At 42.6% G+C, this 19,132-nt stretch overlaps 1 protein-coding gene across 2 annotated transcripts in view; it reads left to right on the top strand.

The window, feature by feature from the left end:
• The window catches only part of LOC121603709 (polypyrimidine tract-binding protein 1), a 265,540-nt gene that overhangs the window by 52,549 nt on the left and 193,859 nt on the right, over positions 1–19,132 (top strand). The gene's annotated exons all lie outside the window — the stretch shown is intronic.

Genomic DNA, 19,132 nt, shown 5'->3' with positions numbered 1-19,132 from the left:
TTTCTCCTCTGTGTAGCATTGTAAACAATTACTTTTACTACAGTTTGTTTCTACGAGTTTTGTGCATTTTTCAATTACTTTCCCTTCAAGTCTTCCTTTTTCCCATTTCCACGAGTTGCATCGGTAGCTTGCTGATAAAAGTGTGTCGTTTGTTAGTTTGTTTGTGTTTTCTTTTCTTTTCTACTGTTGTTCTGCCATTGCCATAGCTCATTTATTCGAACACTTTAGCGTCGTACCTTCTAATGTTTATTTTATGACAGTTTTCCACTTGCACAACTGTTGTTATCTTTTTCTTTCTCTGCTTAACTAATAAAACTACATCACATTTTTCCACCAGCATCCAAGTTTATTCTTCTGTTGTAGGTTTTGTAGTGTGTGTGCGTTTTTTTTCTCTACCGACACCTTCATTAGTAACTTTATGCTACAAATCAACGCTCTTTTTCCCGCTCTCTGATTTCATCGCCTCTGTTTGTAGTTCTTTGGTTTTTCCTTCTCTAACACTTTTTATGCATAGTTCCTGTGTGTGTTTTTCTTCTCTTTCCCTCCATCTATTTCATTTCACAGTTCATAAATAATCGTTGATGCACACACACACACGTACTAGTCTTAGTGCTGGTTTTACATTTCGCTATTGGGTTGGGTACTGTCTACTTGTTTTCCTTTCTTAGTCACACGCCTGACGGGATTGAGTTTTTGTATATTTGTGCGGCCAAAACCAAACTGCAAGACAGTGAAAACGGGTTTCATATTGTGCCGCCCAACTAAGGCTTAGAATGGTAGCCGTTTCTTTTTAGATGGCAAAAACAAATAGAACGTTACCTGCAGACTTATAGTTTTTTTTCTAATTTTGATTTACTCGGTTGCAGGAATCATACTTTCTTTTGTCGGTATGCGGGTGTGCAACAAGTCTTGAGGCAGAAAAGCTGGAAGTTTGTTTCATTTTGAAATGAAATGAACCAAAAAAAAAGTGCATCCTCATGCACTTGATCTAAGTTAATGAGCGATATGAAGCAGAAAATGTACGCAAGAAGAGAGAGAGAGACAAACAGAGCTAAAACGCCAAGAAAAAAAATCCTGTTTGTTTGTCGGATGATTTAGACTGAATATATTCTCTGGTTAGAAGGATTGAAAGAAAAATACTTAAGTGGAGGTATTTTTTGTCGATCTAAAGTATAATACCATTGCTTTTTCCTGTCTGTTTTGCACGGTCCAGGACTGGGATGTATGTTTTTGACCGCTTCATTTGCCGCAACGCCAACAATCTTGTTCCCTTTTCCTGTAAGCCAATGCTAGCGCACAACTCATGCTGGCAATTGCACGATAATGGTGGAATGGGTGAGACCAACGTCTTGCTTACTGCCCGGGAATGGTGTCAGGGGTGTGTCAGGTCAGGAGAGAACCACCTGATGAAGCACACCAAGGAAGCACCAGGAGGAAGGAGCGCACAAACTTTTGCCAACAGACTCAAGAGGGTGGACGCGCCCGTATGTTCATTTATCTTTGTCCACCCATTTCGGGTTTTCATCCTGGTCCCCTGGTCCATCCTTACTCTTCAAAAGGATGCTAATGCAGCTCTTCTTCTTCTTTGTCCGGGTCGCTGTCTTTGTTTTCACTTCTATTAAGGAAAGCGAGGTGGAAAAAATATTTAAAAAACACACACACACCCACTTTGCGGGCAGGTGGAACTCCTCGAACGCCGGAACGATTAATTATCGTCTCGGATGGGGGAAGAATGTCGGAAAATCTGAAAGGGAAACTCCGGAAGAAGCGCACCCGGAACCGGTACAGAAACTGAGTTGTCAACTTAAGCCTGATTGGCTGTTTCTTTTTTGTTTTTATATGTTCATTGGTCTTTTGCCTGCCCCAGTTGGTTTATAACAGGTGAAAGATGCACCACGCTTGCCCCCTTTGTGGGTGGGTGTTGTGTGCTTGCTTATTAAAAATTCACCTCTCAAGTGAATTGTTGATCCTTTGCCCGTTCAAGGATCGCGTGATTAGAAACCATTTACACAAAAACTGTGGGTGATGCAGGCGTTCCAGTCCGGTCACGCTTACCATCAACAAACAATGCAGAGGGCGCTGTTTGGGGTGGTGGGAAACTGGGCATATCATCCAGCACGCGGAGCAAGGAGTTGATCTATTAGTGGTTGGTTTAATGGCCAATTGCGGTAAGACTATGCACACACTCACACACTCACACGAAGGGGGGAAGTTGAACTCACTTCATTCCCAATTCGTCGCCCCCGTCCTGATCCATTATGTATTTTTTTGTTTCGGTGGCGATGCGTGAGTATGTGCGATAATTGACACATGTTGCTTGCGGTTGTACCATTTGCCGGTTAGTTTTGGGTTTAGTTTTCCGTGAGAATCGTTCGGTTGGCGGGTACACGCGTGTGTGCGTGGGCAGGATGGGCAAGCAAAGTTCAACAAATTTTGCCTCCCATCCCCTGACAGATGTTTCGACGTAGAGTGAACTCTTGGCGGGTTTTGTAAGGGAGGTACCAACGAGAGAAAGTGATTCATTTTTAATGCAGGTTAGGTTTTTGCTACCTATCGCCATCCTCTTTCCCCTTGGATTGATAGCTCGGGGTAAATCCAATTAGTAGGCTTGACCACAAGCAACGTTTGCTATGAGGTCGTGTCGATTGGCCATTGTCCAGTAGAGGAATTGTCGATAGCGTTGGGCACGCGTACAGAAATCGATGATAGGTATTTGAGCCTGGCGTCGCTTTGGTCTTTTTTAAGATGAGCTCTTGCGATAAGTGGTGGGCTCTCTTGAGTGTACGCACGACTCCTTCCGATCCAACTCCGGTTATTATTAGTTCGATTCCGACTCCTGCAAAATCGGAACTACTGTTTCCTCCCGGAGTCAAGTTGTCCGGAGTCGAAATCGGCTGGAATCAGAATCAAACTTGTGTTGCAGTCACCCGAAGTCCGCCAGAGTTGGATCGGCGTTTCATGTAGTTAAGTTTTTTCGTCTTTTGCTTTGTTTGTGCAATTTGTAAACAGACATTTGTAGCTTAGCGACGACAACAATGCTTTGCGACTGATTGACCCCGGCTGACTCCGGATCAGTTCGACTATGGACTAGTGATGGGTAAAGTTGGCCAAAATGCGGAGCCGACTCCGATCATTTCGGAATCCACTCCGGAAGGTAGTTCCGCCCAGCATCATCCGGAGTCCTTGGGAAATGTCCGGAATTGCCTGGAGTCGTTCGGAGTCATTCGAAGTCGTCCAGAGTTGTTCGAAGTCGTCCGGAGTCATTCGGAATCGTCCTTTCGGAGTCTTTCGGAGTCGTTGGGAGTCGGCCGGAGTCGTCCGGAGGCGTCCGGAGTCGGCTGCAGTCGGAGTCATTCGGAGTCGTCCAGAGTCGATCGGAGTCGACCGTCATGGCTGTGCTCCAAAGAGCACATCACTACTCTGAACAACTTCGACTCCAGATCACTCAAGACGACTCAAAATGACTTCAACTCATAATTCAAATAATTCCTCGAAATGAATCCAAATGATTCCGGACAATTCCGAATGATTCTGGGCGGTTACGGATAAAACCGGCGATTTATTATTACAGTAGGATCGGAGTCGTGTTAGCCGGTCTCATTGTACGGTCGTCAACTCGCACGACTTAACATACGTGGGACTGACTATCCTGCTATGGGGAGGGGGGGGGGGGGAGGTGGTAATCCAAAAGTCACTGAAAACCAACCCCACAAGTGGTACAGGCAGGCCTTGACCGACAACGGTTGTTGAGCCAAAAGAAGAAGAAGAAGAAGAAGAAGGATCGGAGTCGATTCGGTTTCCGATTACATGTATCTAATAGCAAGTTCCAACAAAGCTACCAACATTTACTGTGGAAGTTTAATCCATTAAGAAGTCCCGTTTTCCGTGCATTTAATCCGTCCTTTACAACTGAATCCTACAATTTGCAACGTAAACATACGGTCTTTGACATGTTCGGTGACCAAAGAAAAAAGAAAAAAAACCTGGCATCATGTCATCGAATGACTGTCACTATCACAGCTGCCCGGTCGCAGCACCAGCAACAGCTGCCTTACAGAACGACCGTATGTGACCGATAATGCGTTATTGACTGTTTGACTTGCCGCTGTCGACGTACCGTGTTTGCCGTGTCGTCGATACACACGTAACCACACAAAAAGGGCACGGAACGTGTGCAAACCCGTGCAAGAGGATCCGAGCAATCGGAGCGACCGACGTGCGTTTTGCTAGCGTCATGCATAAAATATAGCCGATTAAGGGTAAATATTTAGATAACTGGGCACCCCAAACCACCCCTCTCCCCTTCCCCTTCCCGCTGCCGGGCAGGACGTGTGGTGTATCCGTCCGGCTCGATGCATTGGGTGTAGTGTGTCGAATGAAACGAAGCTTTCATCGGGCAATCAAGCTTCTGCAACGATAAGGCGTGCATTCAACAATGCGTCACTTTGGGGTTGGCCAATTTTGTAAGTGTTTAGAAATTATATACTTGTAAAATCTCAATGCCTAATCCTAGTTTAATTCGCATTGTATACTCCCAAATAATGGCGCTGTAAATTGATTGCGCGTTGCATTGCACAGCAACGATTCCTTGTACTGACGTTAGCGATTGTTTATTTGCTTTCCTAAACCATCACAACAGGCGGCGCTCCTGTTGGGGAAGGGGTTTGAAAGGGTAACGCGGGCAGACGATTCGAGGAAAAAAGTGTAGATCGAATGGAAACGCGGCAGAAAGAGCGGCATCGGGCGGTAGACCATTGTTTACATAGTCCCCACATAGTCCCTGTCACAGGAGCCGCCAGCAGGGAGCTGTGTAGGTGTATAAATTTCTCCATTACCACCACCCTTCCCGGCTGGGATGGTATTTGTTAGCAAACGTCATCACAATGGGGCAATGCGCTATCCCACTCGCCTTCATAAATCAAACGCCGTTAGCGAAGAGTTCGCCATTGTGGTAGGGTCCAGCAGCAGTTCGGCGGAAGGGTTACAGAACCGTCTCGGCTCGGCTGTCCAATGTGGTCACAGCACACATTGTGCCGGCCGTGGGGATGATTGCGTACATTAACCACGGCCAACCAACCACCGCTGGTTGGTGTGGCAGGTAAACAATTATAATACATTAGCCTAACCCACCGGGTGGTAAATTGTTCGATTTGTTGCCGTTTTTCCTGCCTAGCTGCGCTATTATAGGTGGATTGTTTTGTTTCGGTGGGCGATTTATTGTTTGGTCTGGGTGTGTGGAGCGCAATCAAAAAAAAAAAAAAAAAAAAAAAAAAAAACTGGCGTTCAAGGACGGGCGCATTTGTCTGTTGATTTATGTGGACAGGAAGATTTAAAAATAGATGCGTAGATTTAAAATGATGCAAGAAGAATTAATAAGAACAACATTTAATTTAGATTTAAATTTTCCGAACATTTGTTTGAGAATTAGGAAAATTATTGGAGAATCATCATTAGAGTCAAAAACAGTGTAGTTTGTAAGTTAATACCGGAATGCGCATCGGTGTGTTGATTTATTGGGAAAGTATTGATTTTCCCCAATTCATTAACTTATCAAGACCCGCAAGCTTACCCCCTCAATCCCTATCTCATACAAGCACCTGCCATATCCCTAATATATGGCACCGGAGGCAATGCGAAGGGGCATGTGATAGTATGTGAAAATGTCACCGCCATCGTCACAAGGAAAGGGGGTTTTCCATCGTAAGGTTTTCCTTCGAATGGTAAAACCGCGCGCCACAATCGATGACGATAGAGGGTGTGCGGTCTCGATACGTGTTGGAATTGGGTTACGAAATTGATACCTCAAGTCCATAACTCGATCGTTAGCGCAGAGAGGCATTTGTGACGGGGCTCATACACTCGCTGTGGCATTTTTGCTTTCCCTCTGCATTCTTTTTTGGGTGGGACGATTAACTAAGTGTGCTTAGTGGTAAACAATAACTCAGCACCTAGAGAGAAACGGAATGGAATGAAGCGAACTGTAAAATCGAACGATTTCTCACTCTGATAGCACTGCATTTCTGTTGAGCTACATTTGATGATCTAGCGAAAGTAAGCGTGAATTGTTTAGTGGTTTATGTTTATTTCACAGTTATCTTTTTAACCAAAATGTGTCACTTTGTACAGCGAAATAATGAATACTAAATTCCGCTACAATTTACACTAAAATATTAAAATGTTATTTTTGATTAATTTCACTCATTTACTCATTTTTGCGATGCGTTTCTGGTGTTTTTTTGTTCGAGTGAGGTGAAGCAAAATTGTTTATTAATATTAACAGCAGAAACAGTTATAGTTAGTTGGAATAGGAATTGGATGTCATTTTCTTACAAACGTTTATTTGCGGGATTTTGTAAGATATCGCCAAAAACCAATATTTCACGTTCACTAGATAACTAATTTGTTCTGAGATTCTGAGATAGCTCAATATTTCAAAATGTTTAACTCTAACGATAGTTGAATTTATCAAAGATACATTAATCTGTATGGTATTATGAATCTGAATAAAAATTCCTAATCTTTGGAAAATCATGAATCTTTATGAAAAATTCATAAATAACTACAGTTACATAGATTTTTTCTTTCTAAACTTGGTTCCAAAAAAATATTTATTTTTATGAAAGTTACACTTCACTCAACAATAATTTTCTATTTACCAAACGAAAGGGTGAAAAGGGCATTCTGAATTATTTTTCTCTCTCGCTGAATCAAGATTGTACATCGTGTTATTAGTAAAAAACTCATCACCAGATTGACCAAGTAATATGTTTTCAATGAAGTCATCTTCCTCGGCAAAATGGTATTATTGACAGCCATCAACTCACGCCTTGTATGGCTACCCGACTGTGATGTATTTATTTACCATAGCACTGCCCATGTGAAAGGAACAGTATCCGTTTCGGGGATGGTTTCAATAAAATTTCACCAAAAGAAGATGCTGGTGCAATCATATTCACGAAATTCTTGTAGGGGGCCTGCAGAGAAGCGCTCTTCTTATCCACAATAGTTGTATTTGCTTAAAAAATACACAACGCAGCAAGACATGCAACGCGCTTTTTGGGCCGTGTATGGTGTAGCTTGTGCGAAATGTGAAAACGTCGATCCAGCAAAAGTATTTGTTTACGACGATTCGTTCCACTACACCGAAACAGAGCGCTTCCACGTGCTTTGTATCGCTTTCTGCTGATCATTACACTTTCCCCTGCTCTGGCATGGCGACAATTTCTAGCACTGAGGTTATGTGAGTACTGTGAGTTGTTGAATAATTGTCGAAAGAATAAAATTTTAGGAAATGATGGGAAACAACACATCGTATAAAAACTATTTAGAAGAGTTTTGCTCTAACTACTACACATGATATTGATTGAAACTGTGCATGGAAAGAGGCACAACATGTATCGTGATTGTTGACATTAACGTCGATATCGTTCCATTAGCATATTGTAGCCGCAGCCGCAGACTGTTGTCGTCATTGTGTGTTTACTTTGTCGATTGGCAAGATAGCGCCAGTGTGTGTTTGTGTGTATGTAAGGGTTGAATGCGATTGAAACCCCTAACCCTCTCCTTTTGCGTTACTAGATCCTATCGGACGGGGTTCAGTCGTACGCGATAGCATGAGCCTACTGCGAATTAATATTTTTTTGGGGGCATCTTTTGTGACACGATGACTGCTTTTTCACCCTTTATTTTTTTAACACACAAACTGTCACAGGTTTCCACATAATCAGCACGATCAGCTCGAATTGGCGACTGTGGTGGGCTGTAGGGGAAATGCACCAAGGGACAAGGGAGAACTACGCTCCCCTCCATGCCCATATCTGTCCTTTCGCCCGGGGCTGTGTAATGTAAGCAATTTTCCAATTTTCATCTCTTTTTCCCGAAACTCAACACGTGTGCGAGGGGGCGCGGAATGGGAGTCGCCTTTCGGGGACAAGCTTTTGCTGTGCGCTATTAATACATTTCCACACGACGCACTCCGGGCCCGGGCTGCGGTAGGCAGGGGCGTATATGAACGGCAAATGCAACGTTTACTGTAGCCCCTCCACATCCGCTTGAACCGTCGCTGCGCTGCAGCAGCTTTGCGAAACCATGATGCACCAGGGCGGGTCCCCGGGAACGGTGCTAGTGGGTAATAAAAATTGTGATTTTTTACTTTTTTGTGCATGTTGTGCTGCTGTCGTCCGTTATTGCGATGGGTACTGTAAAACCGTAGTACACCCCTTTCCTGCTGCTGCTTTTGCAAACTTTTTTGGGGCAAGTGTGTCTGGGTAGAAAGTGCGTGGACATTTGCGCACGCTTCCCAAAGAGATTGGTGTGGTGTGATGTCTTTCCTTGTGTGTTTCGCGTGAAAGTGCATCCGTTGATGGATTGCTGCTGCTGCAGCATGCAATCGAAGTGAAATGTGGGAAAGATGACATGTTTTCGAAAAGTTTGTATGCAGCAAAATTCCTATCGCATTTTATTGTACTGTACGGGTACAGTGGCATGCATATCGACATGAATTTTGCCTGTAAATAGCGGGTGTGAAGAGCATTGGAGTAATAAAGAGGATAAGGATTTTTGCACGAAATTCTTCCATATTAAATATTTTTATGAATTATGCCAGGCTTTTTTGCTATTTGTTTTTAAAACACTTGGTAACGGGAATGTTAATCAAATCTTCAATAATTCTTTGTTGGAAAAATAGATGCTTTTTAATCATTTTTTCAATTTTAAACTATTACGTTTTACGGAGTTAATTTTATCTTTTCATTAATTCATTGGTTGAATCATTAGATCCTTATGTTAAAACTTTGCACTATTGAAACAGCGAAGAATAAAACTGTTGAGTAGTTCAACAGAAGCACCTTTTGAGTAAATAACTTCGTCATTGGTCACAGTAAACGGTGACTCATACAAAACTCCGTAAGCCAGCTTGAAGGGCGTGTGTAGGTGCATGTGCAATAATTGAAAACATGTGCCAAACGTTAAACACGGGGTGGGACAATAATACTCCGTTGGACTTTTAATGAAGCAAAATGGAGCAGGCCCTCCCTCCATTCAGAGAACGCCAGCGCGCGCCTCTGAATGTTTGTTTAATATTGGTCTAAAGATAGAACCATCCGCCCAAAACACATGCGCTTGTGTCGTCCAGCAGGGGCAGATCTTTGGAAGGTTTTGAAGTAAAAATTTGCGCTCTGGGATTAGTGTCTGAGGCGATGCGGGAGCGCGCGTTACTCAAGAGGAGTAGAACAGACGGCACATGTTCTTCATCTTCTGCATGTTTCCTGTGTAACGGAAACAGGCGTCGATTAAATGCTAAAGTTTGGTTATTTGTTTTTTATTTTGCTTTACTTTCCCTTAATCGTGTTAATGCACGAGTGTAGAGACATAAAACGACACTCTCCAAAACATAAAACTAATGAAAGATTCTCGTTTTCATACAATCCACACACACACACACCGGTAAGAAAGAGTCTAAAAATTGATTGATGAATCTGAGCAGCCCTTACGACGAACGGCAGTTTACAGCCAGTTATCGCGGAGAGGGGGACCCATTTTGCGAGATTCCAATAAACACAGCCATCAATGTTTTGTGGTGCCTCCCAGAGGGAATCATAAACAACAATTTTCATGTTTTTTTCGGTATCGAAAAGGCGCAATAACGAATTCAGTCACCAGGGAGCGAGGAGTGTGCCGCGGGTGGCCCATTGATACTACTGAAAAGAATCTCTTTCGAGAAGGCGATGATACCCGTCCATTCTATCCGCTCGTACACGCCCCGTTGTGACAACAGCAGGATGTGCCACTGGGACGTGGAGTTGGTAGTTTTAATTGAAAATTAATTCAAATTAATTGTGTACCGTATTGAATTCGATTATGATGAGCAGCAACGAGGGGTGGGAGCTGCTCCTACTTTCGAGCGAATCACATCAAATCTGGGCAGTTATGATGGTTGGTTAGTCAGTTGGTTGGAGGTGGATCGATATGATTGTTCACCTAACCCCCACCCGCTCGCAGATGGTACCGGGAACGGAAAGCAGAATGCATTAATGGTGGGGCGGGACATTTGCCTAAGGTGTGGAGAGTTTTAATTGACTTTCTTCATCCATTGGCTACTATTTTCGTTTCATCAACACCACTGCTCTCGCGTGTGTTGATAAAGTTTACCCCTCATTCGGCGTTTGCCTAGAATCTATCAACAATCAGCCGTGCGTAATTGCTTGCAAAGGATGAGGTGTGACTGCGGTGTGCGGTTTGTGTGCTGTACGACGTTGCCGAGGTGGGAGCGGAAGGTGGGTTTCCCTAATTTTAAAACAACTTTTCCGTTCACCTCCTCCGCCAACCCCCTTCGACTTTTTCTGCCCCAAAAACAACTTTACCCGGAATAAGGTTTTCGCCTCATCTGTGAAAATGATAAATTTAATCCTTTTTGGTTTTTGCGCTTTCCCCCAGAGGTTGTGTTGTGATTATTATTTTCAAATAACGTTAATGGCGTGCGAGCAACAGGGAAAAGCATCATGCTTTTGTGGGTGTGGGTGTGTTGCGAATGTGTATGTAATTTATTGAGAAAGCCGTTTTTGAAGTTAGAAAACGCAAGCGCGCGTGTGTAATACTTGTGTGTAACTTATCAATTTAGGTTTTTTATGCGTTTCATTTAGCAGAGAAGTAATTTCTTCCCTTTCCTTTTTCAAACGCCTGTTTGAGCACAGTGCACAGGCTTTCTCTTTGTCACCTGTTTGATTAATTACAGTTGGGGAACAAGTTTTTGGTTGCGCTTGATTGGAAGATTTTTTTTTTATTTTTCATAAAGATATGCAAAAGCTTTTCAGCTGCTGGCGTTTGGGAGAATACCGTTTCTAACGAATGTTCTGTGCTTGGTAATTGATGGTATTCTTGGGGGAAAAAGCATGACATTACATTTTCACACATCATACAGTGACGGCAACTTAAAGTCGACCACCTCATATTTTCTCGTAGCATCCCAATATTGGGCAATATGGCGTTGAAATTCAATAATTGTAATAATTAGTCACTGATCTTAGTAAAAAGGCTACATTGGTACTTTATGTGCGTACTTCATAATCTAAGTTTCGATCACCAGTTCTAAAAATTAACAAAATGGATATGCTTGGTGTTTCATAGTTTTTAAAGATATCGGCCTCATTTTTTCCAGCATAGTCGAATAGTATCCAAATCAAAATATAAAGACAGTGGACCGATACTCAGATTCAGGAAGTATACATAATGTCTCGAAATCAGCACATATCTTGGGTAATGCATGAGAAAAACTAGGTGTTTGATTTAGGGTAACCACCACTGTATGTAGATTTGGGAATGTAATTATTTTAAATCAATTTATAATCTGGAATGATTAAACGAAATGAAATAATGATTTAAATGAAATGTGTGTTTCAAGTATTGTAATTCAACTATCGGTTTATTAAACTTTTAGTTTAGGGTTGTGAATTGACTAAAGTTATATGGAATTGGTCCTATCTAACATCCTATTGGTCGTCATTTGATCCAACATCATGAATTTCGTGTACTAGGAAAGAGCTCTTTTTCGTTATGAATGAATGCTGGGTTTGGTGGTATGTTTAGTGTTTGCTTGAATCCTACAACGAAATCAATGCTGAATGTTAATGTTAGTTGTGATTTTTTGTGTTTCCTTTTTCGGCACTGCTGCGATTTGAAAACGTTTTCTGTTGATTCATTCTCCCAGTTTGCATTGGAAGAGAATCGTATGTTATTTCAGCAGAGTTACCTTTTGTTCGAGTTTTTACTTCTTACTAATACCTGCACAAAACTGCATTGGGCCAATTTTACCACGTATCTAGATCAATGGGAGCACTAGTTAGTGGAGGAATGCAAATCGGAATCGCATTGTTGTACTTTGTTTTCCTCCATACGAGGCAAATCTATGAATGGATCTCGTTGCGTTTATTTATACCGATTCGATGCTACGCTATATTTACAAACTCGATCAAACGGAGGTCGAATGCCGCTTCGAACGCGCTCGTGTGTGGCTCGTACAATCCATTCAATATTTTTAGTTATATGTTTTCGTTTTTCGTTTGTCGTTATGTTTGCACCCAGTTGCCGCCCGATTTCCTTCGTTCTGCCAGCCGTTCTACCTCCGCTCGGCGCGGTAGGATAATTTTCAACGTTCATTGACTCGTACGGTTGCAAACGGTCGCTATCTGTCAACAGAAGGCGCTTGAAGAGCCGTAAAAAATGAGCAACAAGACCACTTTCTTCTACTAGCCTTGCCATCCGTGTTAGAGGAAAAATGTATGTGTGTGTGTGTCTCGCAATTTCTTGCGTCGTAGCAGTAGTTCCCGCCTGTCGGTTCAATGATGTGTACCGTAAGTCGGCCTCATCCCATATCATGTCCCTTACCCTTGTGTGGTCGCAAAGGGGCAAAGAAATGAGCAACAAGAAACAAAAAAAGAAAAGAAAAAAAAAAAGAAAAACGACATCGACTATGGGCCGCATACGGTGACATATCTGTTTCATGTTCCTTATTTTTAGGGGCAACTTGTTGCGCGTACATCGGGGCGGGACGGCTTTCTCCACCCGCCGTTTAACGCCGGCTGCTCTTCTAGGCAGCGTGGATAAATGGGTGCTATTCCTGATCCCAATAAGGGAGAGAGAGGGGCTTAGATGTGTGTATGGGTGTATTTTTTTGGTTGCTTTTGTTGCTGTGAATATCACCGTTTGCGTGGTAGTGGGCTGGTGCGCACCTCCCTGTTACCCAGGGATAATGGTTTAGAGAGATAATAACAATCATAAATTTGTTGTGTTGTATTGCGTTTAGTAGTTGCGTGTGCTCTGCCGTACGGTATACGGTGCGACTACGGGAAGGTGTTTCTATGCACGTGGGCGGCGTCGTGTGTTGTGTCGTACCCATGGGAGCCGGCAACCGGGACGACCGAGTTACGATGTCGATATTTTTACGCCGAAATAAACTGCCCCGAAACGACGTAACGGCTAGAACCACAGCATGTTCCCTAAGCTATGTGTGCTGGTTGGGCCTGTCATACTTTTTTACACTAGCGAGGGATGATTTCATTCCGTCTTTCATTCTTATTTTGGGCAGGGTGGTAGGGGGGAATGGGGGATCTACACGTCCTGGTCACCGCTGCATTTGTGCGGCTACAATTATTTTTTGTGTGACGATTCGGGAAACAATAATGTTGTTGGGATGCGTTTGTTATATTTTTAGGACACCTTTACGTTGCACATTGCGTGCAGCTTCCTTTTGCGATTTTAAAAACGTGTTAAAGAAAGAGTAATTTGCATAATTTTGAGTGAAGCCATCAATTATGTATCACTTTATCAAAAGCGATATAAATATTAATCAACAGTTAGTAAGCATGCTTTGTCATAATGTGATTCTGCACTAGTATATTTAAATATCACATATTTATATCAATTTTATATTATTAGCATACGCTACATTCGGTAATATTATAAATATCTAGTTTATTAGAACTCCGTGTAACAAGTCCTCGATATCTGTATTCCATTCTGTGTACAATACGTAAACTATAACCATTGATTAGTTAGAAAATATACTTTCTTAGGATATATTACAATAAAACGTATCTGTAGGGATAATTTATTGTAAAATGTTCTTTAATCCTATGTTCTCTATCCTACTATTTCTTTGGTGGTTTTTCTTTATGCTATGAATAGATCGATAGAATTATACAAATAAAGTGAATATATAACTTTCTTGAAATTAAAAAGTACTATTTATACACAGTATAGCAAACTCTTCCTGGTTCCTGTTTCCGTACGTTTCGTGTCTAAAAGGTACTGGCAGGTGTTCTCAGTTGAGCCACGCTACAAATAAATATGTAGAATAAATATCTAACATTACCTCCACATTTTTTATCACATTTTGCATCTTGATTACTGATTCTGTGTTTGTATCTATTTTTCATATTTGCATCCTGCGTTTTATTTGTCTCTTGTACAATCTTGACTTGGCACCAACTAGCTCTTTCTCTTGTAATCTTCTTCTCTCTTGACATACCTTTTTCTCTATCTCTTTTTATGTCTATTTTCGCTCTATTTTATAAACTTTGAAGATTTCTACAAATGCTTGTAATAATACGATGATTTATCTTTCCTACATTTCTGCATACAAAACTGTCTTATTCTGTCAAAACTATACTTTAATGTTTAAATACGCGCGCACACACACTGTATTCTACTCCACAGTCTCCACTGCTGGTTTTATTAACTAGTCAAATTATTAGGGCTTCGTATTTTGTCTGCTGTGTGTCTGTCTTTCCATACCTTCATCTTGTATAGCCTTACTTTACACATATCTCTCCTTTTCTCTCTTTCTCTCTCTCTTTCTCCCTGTTTCTCTCTCTCTCGTTTTCCCTCTGTTTCTCTCTCTGTATATCTATTCTTTCGTCATCTTTACTCACTTCTTCTCTATTCCACTGTCTTCCACACTCTGTATACTGTTTCTGCGCTCCTTCTAGTAATACGTTTTTTTTTCTTAAATCTACGCCAAACACATCTTTCTACCAATACACATACTGTGGTGCACATGTTTTGCTTGCTGTGGTCATGTTTCTTAGCTTTGCATAGCTATCTTTCCTCCATACTGTTCGTACACGAAAGTGAACCTCTATTCTCTTCTCTCCTTAGAATACGTTGAAACATGTTCCAGTGCCCTCTAAAATTCCACAATTTTTTTCTTCTTTTTTCTTCTTTGTCCAGTTCGACCAACACGCACACAAACAGAGAGAGAGAGAGAGAGAGAGAGAGAGAGAGAGAGAGAGAGAGAGAGAGAAAGAGGGAGAGTGAGAGAAAGATGAAGAATGAGAGAGAAATTATCAGAGAATGAATTATGCGTTAATGTGTTCATTAGTGTGTGTTTGTGTGGTAAGGCATAAGCGACGTGTGTTTGTGCCATAAGAACGCTGAGTCGTTTAGTCAGGCACATGGCTGGAACTTACTACTATCCTTGCATCGATTCCCACCGAAAAAAATGCACCACACGAAACCGAATAGCGCAATGAAACTGATATGCGTGAGTGCAATTTGCACCAAAAACAATTAAAATCTGTGTCTGTGTTGGCCACAAACATCATCCGCATGACAAAACTGAGCCCAACGGTGTCGATCCTGTACGAGCAGCAGCATAAATTGAAGAAAAAGTAAAAAAACTCCACTCTTTTAAATTGATGGAGGCGCCCTGCCTTTTGCACTTAGCCCAGTCCCGTTTAACGCTCTCTCCTCCACTTTGTTATGTACTTTTCCCAGTTGCGAACGATTCCATCATCGAACCTTTTTTACTTATCCCTGTAGCTCCTGCTCTTGCTCTGATCATCCAATCTGCTTTCAATGCCTTTACGACCACGTTTTGATGTCATGTTCGCAACTTCTTCGCGAGACTCACATACACACGCGCGGCCGCGCTATGTTTATTCATAAATTCCTTCTTAACCTTCGTCAACTCCAACCACCCCCTCGCCCCTTTCCCTCAAAGGGGTGCCATGATCATTCTGCTGAAAGTGAAGTTGGTTGCGTGAATTCCATGCACAAGATTTGCACAAGCTCCTTCCCTCTTCTTTTCGATCCTCCAGTGTCTCCGCGATCTCCTTTACACGCGTTTCGTTGTGTGTTAGTGGGCGCTTTTGTTATGCGCCATCTTTCACCCTCCCTTTCACCACTCCCTCTGTAAGTGGAAGCAAGGGGCAGCTGACCGACTGCTGGTGTGATCGTGAGGCTTCTTTTGTGGTTGTCCCTTTGGTAAAGATATTTTGGCCAACACCAACACCAAAAATTCTCTCTCTTTTGCGACGATCACGACGACGATGACGACGACGATGACGACGACGACGAGAAATAATGTGCGATAGTTCGGATGTGCAGCAGCCTGCAGAGCAGCGACATTTGTGTGTTTGGGCCAGTTTCAGCGTGATGATGTAGTTTCCATTTCCAAATTTCAGACAGCAGGCTTTAAGCGATCGGAAGTAAACGTGAATCCCTTCCGCTAATTGATAGTATAATTAAAGTGTTTTATGGTGTACAACATTCTCATGATTGTCATGTTTTATGCTTGCAGTTTGTTAAATTTGTTACGTTAGCCAAGAGTTTGATTTTTAGCTATTGACACATCCAGTTTGTAATTAAAGAAAGAGGAAGAAAAATAGCTCATAATAATTCCAGTGTCGAGTGTGTATTGTGTGTAAAGTGTATTCTTGTAAAACAAGGGCCATCATCGGCGATTGCACACATAGATTGCGTGCGTGTAGTAAGATAAAGATTTTAACAGGCCGCGCAGCAGCATCCGATTGCGATTCGACGGAAGTTTCATCTCGCTCTCAAGTGTGTCCAGCTTCGTCAAAGAGTGTGTGAGTGTGTGCAGCTAAAGAAATCGTTCAATTGCTTCAGGAGGGGCTAGCTCTAGCTGCGTGTGTGCGCGCGGACCCAACAGGACTGTCTGTGAGGCGTGAGCAAACGAGTGTGGACGGAGATCGTCGGCGAGAATCGGTTGAAATAAGCAGCAAGACAATCGCGCACCGAGCGGGCACATTTATGTGCAAACAATCTTAAACACGTTGGGTAAGCCGCCTATGAATGTCACCTTCCCGAAACCCCCTATTGCTTATTCTAGCTCTAATTTAATTCATGAAAGTACACAAAATATAGAAACACAGTCTTATAGTATTTAAAGATATAGTTTCCAATGTCTTGTTCACGGATGAATGGCATAATTTTACATCAAACGTGTACATTATACGGTAAGACAAGGGAATGTATACGAGTTCTGTACAGCGACAGTATGTGAATGTGTGAGAGCTATGCTAATGAAAACGATTGTTTTCACTCTATGTCAGTGTGATCGGAAACGTCTGACGATTCTATTAAATTCACTTCACTTCACTTCACTTCAATTACCCCTGCACTGACTAGCCAGAATCTTCGAGAATAAGTGGACACTTGCCAAGCTCTGTTAATAATATTGTTTGATGCAAAGCCACACATGCACAAGATGCAAAGCCAAGGGGGGGAAAGTGGCTAAGAGATGTATAGTTATTTCAGGTGCAGGAAGGACGTATCGTATTTCCCAGCGGCCTGACTGACGGGAATATTGGGCTTTGGAGAGAGAGAAAGAGAGCGAGAGAGTTCTGCTTCAGTTCTGGATGTTCTGCGGAGACCTCCATATCGTTTGAATTTAGTAGGCATGCTAAATGTACTGGCCGGTGTGGAGTTGGATTGTAAAGGAAATGGTTCCCCTCGTAGGGAACATAGAATTCTTCTGCAGCCTTGTCGCACTGTTAGTTCGATGTCATTCTGCGCTGTGATTGTGCGGTGTAGACATCCTACCGTGAAGAAACAGTCTGGGACAGAGCTTAAGATGTTGAGAAATACAATACAAACCCCGCTCGCCTGCTGATGGTCGATACTTCACCGATGATGGGAGTATTTGAATAACTTTATACGCAGTACAGTTTGTACGCGTAGACAAAATGCACATATTGCACAGAGCAAATTCCAACGCAAGGAATGGACGTTGTGTTTAGTAAACCTGGTGAACATAATGTCGGCATTACGACGAAGGAAGGATCTTACATCTTCAAGGAACGCATAGCGTGCACCGGGTGCACATAGTCTTGATATGCCGCAAACACAGCCGCTATTAGGTTTGGGTGTAGTAGTTCGTGAATGTGAGGGTTGTTTTTGTTGTTGATGTTGTTGTTGTCGTTGCTCAATACATACATGGCACATCCCATCCACATCCATCATGTTTGTAAAGAAGCGGGGTCGCCGCAGCAAACTTCACTTATTTATTGTTCAATTGACTTTAATAAACTATGACGAGATGTGAATGGTTAGTTTCGTTCGATGTTTGTGTGTGTGTGTGTGTATGTCTCGGAGGCGATCGTTAGCGGGGCTGAGTGGTGTGGACGAATGCCGCTTCTATTGTCGTTAGGTTGAACTGAGAGTTGAGGTGTGGGTACTCCCGGAGCTATGGGTGCCACGGTCACATGGCACCCTGATCTGATGGTCGCGTTGACGTTCCTCGAGCAAAGGCACACACGCTCAGAGCTGTATCGTACCAGCTGTATCGTATGTGTGTTTGTGTATGTTAATTAAGGCAATTGATTGTGATCGGCTGGCCAAGGGGTCATCCGAAGTTAGCCTGTGGCGTGCTGAAGTCAGACGCGTATGCAAGAGGGTTAGATAGAATAAAGCCTTGGTCTTTGGACTGTTGTACCGTTTTGAACTGTGTGGCCAAAAACTTGGGTTCGACAGGGCATGTGTGTGTACTTGTGAAATGAGACAAGATTTGAAGGGAGGCGGTCGATGGTGGTGAGTTCTGGAAGCGGCTCAGCGTTTGAAAGGTGACGATAGGCGTGCTCCAGACAACTGGCCAAAGTCATGAGCCGTTCGGGAGGATATGTGTGTTCTGGCTCTAGCATTCGGTAAATGTATGGAAATGGAAATCATTGGTGCGATGATTTGCACAGTTCGAAATAGATCCGAATAGAGGCAGAGGTTGTGTGGGTTGTGAGCGTTTGGTAGAGAAGACACCGGAGGCTAAAATTCCCTCGCCAGCAGCAAGACGAGGGGAAACATGGGGGGAAATGAGGTGAAGTAGCAGTTGTCATTATCATAGTAAACGTTATCCACCCCAAAGGCAAACAGAACTTTGCATAGTGGTGTCGGTGGTCTTTGGCCTTGTTCTTGGGGATTGGCGACGTTGTCACGGTTGTTGATAACATTCAATTACGCGGCAAATGCGAGGTTTTGCGTTTCATTTGAAGTATGGATTTTGGACTATTTGTGGTGTGGTAATCTTGGACATTATTGGTTTTGGATTAGTTTACAAAATCGTCGTTTTTTTTTTTTAAATAATAGAGGATAGGACATTCCAAAAGCTTGTAAAGGAATACTCAAAAAAGATGCTTTCAAAAAGATGGTAAAAATGCTGTTCAATATTAAACAAGATAGTTGATTTTTTTGGCAAATCTACTGCAGATTTTTGGCTTTAACGTAACTGTTCACAACTTTTACATTAATCATGAATATTACTCTTTCTGAGCTGGTATTAAACCCTCAAAATGTGCACCGTTGCAACCACTCGAGCCGCCTGGGTACGCCCTGGTGAGCCGGT

The sequence above is a fragment of the Anopheles merus genome, chromosome 2R (assembly GCF_017562075.2).
Source record: "Anopheles merus strain MAF chromosome 2R, AmerM5.1, whole genome shotgun sequence".
NCBI classification, from domain to species: Eukaryota; Metazoa; Arthropoda; class Insecta; order Diptera; family Culicidae; genus Anopheles; species Anopheles merus.
This window is presented reverse-complemented; position numbering and strand designations above follow the sequence as displayed.